This window comes from Erpetoichthys calabaricus, chromosome 7 (genome assembly GCF_900747795.2).
Source record: "Erpetoichthys calabaricus chromosome 7, fErpCal1.3, whole genome shotgun sequence".
Taxonomy (NCBI): domain Eukaryota; kingdom Metazoa; phylum Chordata; class Cladistia; order Polypteriformes; family Polypteridae; genus Erpetoichthys; species Erpetoichthys calabaricus.
This window is the reverse complement of record NC_041400.2, coordinates 117,700,853-117,707,371: the sequence shown is the minus strand read 5'-3', so window position 1 is coordinate 117,707,371 and position 6,519 is coordinate 117,700,853. Positions and strand designations below refer to the sequence as shown.

The following is a 6,519-nucleotide window of genomic DNA, read 5'->3' as shown; positions in this document are numbered from 1 at the left end:
TAAACATGGCTGTGTCCCAACTTTTTTGAGATGTGTTGCTGCTGTCAAATTCAAAATGACCTTATTCTTTTCTTAAAGAGGTACATTTTATTAGTTTAAACATATGATATGTTTTCTATGGTTTATTGTGCATACAATATAGATTTATGAGATTTGCAAATCATTGCATTCTGTTTTTATTTATGTTTTACACAGCGTCCCAACTATTTTGGAATTAGGGTTGTATTTTCAAACTTTCTTAAATCCACACATTCAAAACAGGGAAAGAAGCAAACATAAAGATATATAAAGAAAAGTGGTCAGTTTTTCTTTTGTGTTAGTTATATTAATATTTTTGCTGCTTGAAACATTCCTTTCTGGTATACGCTAATGTTTATCTACTCCTAGCTATACATATCTATAGAAGATTTTATTAGGCTTTCCAATCTAATTATTGTCACTTTTTAAAAAAAAAAACTTTAATTAATACTTTTTATTATAATTTGGAAAGGAAACAGGTAGAAAACAACATTTTTTAGAAGTTAAATGGCACTTGGTGTTTTTACAAACCATTTGTGATGGAAAATCCAACAGTTCCATTTCAATAATTTTTGAAAATTACTTTTGCAGATATATTAGGAATTTATATTGTGGTTGCTTATATGGTTGCTTATATTCCCAAAGAGTGAGAAGAACAAACTTTGATGATTGTGGAGAAGTGTGAAATCAATGTGTCTGTCATAATTTACATTTAATATATCCATCCATCCATCCATTTTCCAACCTGCTGAATCCGAACACAGGGTCACGGGGGTCTGCTGGAGCCAATCCCAGCCAACACAGGGCACAAGGCAGGAACCAATCCTGGGCAGGGTGCCAACTCACCGCAGGACACACACAAACATCACATATGGAAATAAAAAAAAACTAGAATAGAATAATATATGTGCAATGTCTATGGTGATTCCAAAGTCACTCTCTGTTGACATCATTACATTTAACAAACAACTTGACAGTGTCGGAGACAGGAAAGAATGATAAACTCTGGAAACTCAGACCATGGCTTGATTCATTCAGAGAGAAATGCCTGCAGGTGGTACCAGAATAGCACAACTCTGTGGATGAGATGATGATTCCTTTCAAGGGGAAATTCAGCTGCATCAAGCAATATATGCAAGGCAAGCCCCACCCATGGGGGTTCAAACTGTGGGAAAGAACTGGCATCTCTGGCATGCTCTGTGACTTTGATGTGTACCAAGGCAGTGTTGATGGGATACGAGCCAAATCTGAACTTGGATTGTCAGGTGATGTTGTGATGAAGCTTGCCTCCACACTCCCAAAAGGTCAGAACTACAAGATCTTTGCAGACAACTACTTCACAATAAGAGCACAGAAACATCAAGGAGCCCTTTGAATGCGCAGAAGAGGCCATTTTCAGGTGATGGGAGTCCAGAAAATAAGATTTCAGCCAAGAGGTCATCTGTGCATCCTCCACCGAATGTGCGCAAGGACATTATTGCAAATTTCCCCGTGAAAACAAAGAGAGGACGCTGCAGACACTGTGGTAAAGGATATACCAACACGCTGTGCAGCAAGTGCAATGTCCATCTCTGCTTTTCAGATGACAAGAACTGTTTTTGGGATTATCACTGCAAATGAATAGTCATTGGCTATAGACAGTTTTCATTTAGTTGACTAAATACAATTTTATCCTGTTTTCTAAATTATGATTATCAATAAATCTTAATTGATAAAAATGCAAATGTTGTTCAATTATTATTTATAATACTGTATATAGTCTTATGGTGGTACATGAGCAGTACAACTTGCAATTAAACCCTTAGGTGTTTATATTTGTTTAGAGAGTGTGAGTACAAAATGTGGAAGTTCTGCTCCCAACTAGGCCCAATGTTGCAATATTACAACATATCCCTAAAAACTAACTAAAACAAAAAAAATTTAAAAACTCTTTCATTTCTGCATCAGAGGCCTCCTACAACAACATCTGGAAGGAGAAAAAAAAATTGCTCATTTTTTTAATATTTGGGTATTACAGGGTTAAAAACTAAGCATCATTAAACATGCCATTTTTCTGAACTTATACTCCACTTTGGTTCGGTTATTCGCTATTGCACATTAAGATTTGAACGAAAGCACACATTTTTCAAAACATGCAACAGAAAACTACACAACTTTAAAAACCTTTGCAAAACACCGACAGAAAAACAGCAGCTTCTTCAGGCTTACTTACTTGAGTACAGTCAGCCTGTTCCCTCCACTTGTACAAGTAGTACAGAGTTTCATGTGAATGATTATAATGACAAAATCAGAGCATCTGTTGCTAGTTTTAATTTTGAGTCACAGTCTACAGTGGCATGTAATGAAATGACTGTGAAAGTCACAGCATATAGGAAAAAGGATGTTTGTTTTGCTTGGAGGCAGTGATGAAGAACTTTATGTTGGGAAGATTATTCTGGTCCTCATTCTCCATGATTCTGCATACCTTTGTGAAGTTGTAGGTGTCTATTGTAAATCAGGAGTAGTCCAAGATGATTATGTTTGTATAAAACAAGATAATTTGCTTGTCTACTACCCACTTCCAGATTATAATGTGTGTGACCTACTATTATTTGCTCATCATCATTCTTTTTTAGAAGTTGTTTGAGTTGTAAGGTGATTGATGTAGAAAGAGCAGATGAATAATGGAGTAGAACGATTCCATAAGGTTCTGTGAAGAACACATACACATGTAGGTCTTTGTCTTGTGAGTAACATCTGCATTGTGAAAGATAATTATATAATTCAAGAATTGCCTTTGAAGATTCCAGCATAAATGAAGAGTTAAACGTTCTAATGCAATTGAAATCAAACTGAGATAGGAATAGTACGCAGTTTACAAATGCTTTCACTTCTTGGAGTACTCACTAGTGCCGTTTTAAAGCAAAAAACATATAAACATAAAATTGTAGCAAATAATGTTTTAGTGATAATAAACAATCAGGATATTATGAATTAATTGGTTGTTGTTTGACTCTCTGCCCCAAACTCTCTTTTAGAAAATGAGTCAAGACATAAGGGAAGTGGTGTTGTCTATCTTACCAAGCCTCTCAAGTGAATTCCTAATATCTCTTCTTAACTGATTAGAAGAGCTTGGCGTGGAAAGCAGGGAAGTCCTTGCTTTTGTACAAGAGAAGGATCTGGAGAAATACATTAAGCCAATCCAGTGTCAAAAACTGTTAAACAGCATTAAAAAATGAAGGAAAAAATATATTTTGGTACCTGCCATGGGTGAGCTGAACAAATAACACTGAAGATCAAAGGGTATTGAAGGGTGACCTAAAAGCACACAAGTATGACTTTCACTTACTCCTGTTCTTCTCTGCATCTCTTCCGTGTGACTAACAATATAGTGCTTTGAACTGGATAGAATCTAATTTATCATAAATTAAGTTAGTGTACTGCTTTTCTGACTTTCTTCCTCTGATTTTTTGTGCTATAATTTCTAGGACTTATAACAATTCAAACTAACCTGGATGCTGCTGCCTATTCATCCCTGTCATCAAGTCCCTTGAGCACTCCACTCATCCTATCATCTAACTCCTCAAGCATGGCAAACTCCTTTGTTTTTTCATTCCCACATCCTGGCAGGGCATGGTATGCAGACTTCCAGGACAACTGGAATAGGATGCTAGCAGCAATTCAAAAAGCAGTGGCAAATCAATTTAGACCATCACCAGAGGACAGGCAAGATATGGGGAAAGCAGTGGTGGATCAGATGCTTGAACATGATCTTAACCCTACTACAGTAATGTGTCATAGCGTAGTCTAAGGAATTATAAAGGAGTACCCAAAAAGTTTTGCAGATGTTGAGAGAAAAAGGAGACATGATTGGAGAGGGCTGCCACTCTCATCTTCAGCAAATTAAAACAAGAGTGGAATAGAAAAACAGAAAAAGAAGAAGGCCCCACACTAAGGTGACAAAGGAGGCAACAAGCCCTGTAGATCAATATGGATGTGTGAGACAGTATCCTGTAGAACTGCCCACTGGAGAAACTGAGGCATCATTAGATGACATCAAAATGCAATTACTAAAAATCTTCTCAAAGGAAGAGATGGGTTGAGCAGAGAAAGCTGAACCTCTTATGTAGAAGACCTACATCCTCCAGTGCCAGTGCCTGCACCACCTACTGCACAAGTTCAGAAGGAATGACCTTTCCTTTTCCCACTTTAGGCTTCTAATAGCCATCTCTATCCTCAGCCAGCTGCAAGAGGCACTGGACAACAAAGGCAGTACAGTTCTGCCAGGAACTAAGCTGTCATCCAGGGATTCAGGATGGCCTGTATAAGTTTGAACCAGAGGTTTCAGTTAAGGCTGCATTTGCCCTTCTCCTGCTGATGGCATATTTTAAAGAGCCCAAGAATGCAATCATACTTCAACCTGATGTAAGTTATTTGTGACTTGTTGTTGTTTCAGAAATAAATTAGTTTTGCTTACAATAGGTTCCCCACTGGTCAATGTCTTAAAATTTTAGAAAAGTAATAGAGTATCTTGAGGAGTGTTTGATATGCTTTATTTTAATATAGCACAAAATGCTCAATATTCTGTACAAAGAAATAGTTGGATAGAATGAATGAGATGAACATGATGGCTTTACTTAGCCTGACCATGAGTAAAAAAAGCAGGTGCCTATGCTGGAACTTTGGCAGACAATGCAGTCAATACATACTTGTATTCTTAATCCCCTATGCAGACACACAGATCTCTCATTACTTAATTTTAGTAAAATGCACATTTATAATGTAGAAATGTGAATCATTAGGGTCAAAGGATTTTCTGCTGGCATCATTTTTATTCTGCAAAAGGGATATACAGTATACACTGCATGTGTATACAGGTGTATGTTAAAGTTAAGTATTACTGTATTTTTACAGACATCTGCCACAGGCACTGATGTTCAGAGGGCAATGATGCTACCAAGAACTTCCCTCTTGATTTTACAAGGTAATGTTAACAACAAGTATAGCTTATAGTGTCAACAGGTTGTTACTTCCTAAGACTTGACCAAGAAAAAGTTTTCTGATTCAGCCATGCTATCTCTGATAAACATAGTGTACACTTTCAAGCACAAATGAAATGTTTATTTATAAAGAATTTTAAATAACTGTAACCAATTCATCAGTGGCAGTCTGGTAGCTGACAGGAAAAGTCCACTAATTGGTTGGTAATTTTACATTAGATTTTTGATAACCAAAGAGTTTTATTTTGAGTATGATTTGACAGCTTTTGAAAAATGTACAAATTTTAGGCTGAAATCAGAATGCTTTACAGATGGAGCGAATACTGTAGTTATCCTCTTCGTCTTTCTAAATAGTTATTACATAAAATGGTTGGAAATGTAGTAACTATTGCATTTTAAGTTTTTAAATATATCATGTACCACAACATATTATGTTTAATAGCCAAATATAGTAATATCAACACCTGTATTAGCTTCTCTTATATGTTTTGAAAGATCTGTCTAGCTGTCCTTTACATTGCAAAGACAGGCAGAACAGTATGACTCCTTTCTGCTTTTAAGTTTAATATAATGTAATTATTTCTATTACTTTAATAGTTGTAATCTAAGACACTGTGTTAGCTACCCAATTCTTTTACACTGTTGTTCACTAAGAATTGCACTTCACTGCACAAGTACATGAACAGATGAATATTTTTGTTTATTTTAGATGATAACTTGAAGCCTACAAGGCCTGGATGTTGTCAATTGAAGGACAAGTAGTCATGGGACCACATAATGACATCATTAATGGTATTGTGGCAACCGTTTCGAGTTATTACAACTTTTAACTTGCAGTACCCCGAAGATGTTTCATCCACATTGGAGTTTATCCAATGGTAAACTAACACACCAATACTGTAGATAACACATGTCCTTTTAAAGCAGTATGGGTAATAGTGATAATAGTAAACCATCACAATGTGTGTTAAAATGGCAGAGAAATCTTATGTGCCCTTCTCTAGAGTTTGGGGGAGTGTTAGGATTTAATGTTCCGTAGAGAGGAACAGCATTTAATGTCTTTTTAAAAACAGCGTAAAAAGGTCACAAAAGTGACAGCTTCTATATCTTGTTTACAGGTGTTTCTTGGATATTAACCCAGAGATGGGCTCAAAATAAAAAAAAAAAAAAACATGAACATATCAAACAACAAGTTTGTACACTTCTATGGAAACAAACTGATTTTGAATGGATGTCGATATAGACATTATTTTCTGACAGGACTCCCAATAACTCAATATAAATGTAAAGTGTTTTTGTCCCATTTTTCCTCTTTTAATTTCTGTTTTGCTGTCTTTAAAAATGTTTTAAGACTGTTTTGTAGGTAAATTTTTATTTTTTAAACATTATTGTTTAAATGTTAAATACAGAATTTAAATGTTTTCAAATTGTTTCAAATCTATGCAGTGTATATGTGCTGATGCCTTTCATCACAGCTTAAAATAAAAGCACACAAACTAAAGCTATATCAAAATGCACAAAT

General features: G+C 35.6%; 1 pseudogene; it reads left to right on the top strand.

Moving 5' to 3' along the window:
• Positions 1-1,210: 1,210 nt before the first annotated feature.
• On the top strand, positions 1,211-6,155 carry LOC114654145 (uncharacterized; annotated as a pseudogene).
• Positions 6,156-6,519: the final 364 nt, after the last annotated feature.